The sequence below is a fragment of the Toxorhynchites rutilus genome, chromosome 2 (genome assembly GCF_029784135.1).
Source record: "Toxorhynchites rutilus septentrionalis strain SRP chromosome 2, ASM2978413v1, whole genome shotgun sequence".
Classification (NCBI taxonomy): domain Eukaryota; kingdom Metazoa; phylum Arthropoda; class Insecta; order Diptera; family Culicidae; genus Toxorhynchites; species Toxorhynchites rutilus.
Genome location: NC_073745.1, coordinates 90,718,684 through 90,720,059, shown reverse-complemented (window position 1 = coordinate 90,720,059; position 1,376 = coordinate 90,718,684).

Genomic DNA, 1,376 nt, shown 5'->3' with positions numbered 1-1,376 from the left:
AGGGTGACCATTTCCATCTCAGGGTTGTCCGAAAAATCAATTTTTTCCTCTTTTTTCCAAAAATGATTTTTTTCAAAAATTCATAACTTTTGAACTACTGGACCGATTTAGATGATCGACATATCAAATTAAAATACTATACCTGCAGAAAATTCGAATTCTGCTCTCGTTATTATTGATTGCATTCGTTTTTTATTGTTTTCATAGTCTCGGGACCAAAGACGCTATATTTTTTTATATTTTTTTCCGAAGAGCTGAGCATTTTTCGCAAAACATATCTCGAAACCAGAGAGGCGTTTTTTCGTTTTTGATTTACGATTTTTCAAAGTTAACCGATGGTTTGAAAATTCATTTTTCCTCTTTTTTCCAACACAAAAATTCATAACTTTTGACGTACTGGACCGATTCAGATGATCGACACATAAAATTGAAATCAATTAGACAGTCTTTTTTGAAAAATATAAGACTTGCGAACAAATGGATTTTGATTTCGTAATTATTTATTGTATTAGTTTTGACGTGGACTACGTTTAACCGGAGTATATGGGGGTAAAATGAAAACCTAAATACAGAACATGCAGGAAAAAATGAAAGATTCCGAATGCTTATAGCTCGAACATTTCGTACTGGATCGGAAAGATGTTTGCATCAATTGATAGGGAATACTTCTATGCTTCTATCGCAATTATTAAAATGTTATTTTTCATTAGACAAACAATTGAATAACTGTAAAATGTTAAGCGTCATCTAAACTTTCTAACTGCCTCGTTTTGATTGGTCCGATTTACGGTTTCCCCAACACAGCCATGAAAACTAAGCAGCCTTGGGGAAATCAGCATTGCAAATACATGAAAGTATGGGGACTTTTGTTTTCACCGTCATGTGTTCCCTAACACAGACTTCAAAACCAAGCAGCTTTGGAGAAATCGGCATTGCAAATACATGAAAGTCGGGGGCATTTTTGTTTCGACTGAAATGTGTTTCCCTAACATAGACTTCAAAACCAAGATGTCATCATACCAAACGTGAAGGGATTGTCATTATACATTAATACAATCTTTTTACTCACAGAGCAAATCTATTAAATTTAATTGAATTCGGAAATGTAATCAATACAACCAAATGATTGCTAAGCTAAGGTAGTCCCACGTCAACTTTGCGGTTATATCATAGATATAACCCACCCATTTTTTTATAGTTTACATGGTTTCGGGACCAAGGATGCTATATATTTTTATTTTTTTTTCTTGAAAGCTGAGGTTTTTTGCAAATCTAATCAGAGATGTTTTATTTTTCGTTTTTAGGTTATGATTTTCCAAAGTTAACATGTTTTCAGTCTTCGTTCAATATTTCTATGCGACTAGAATTCAATTAAT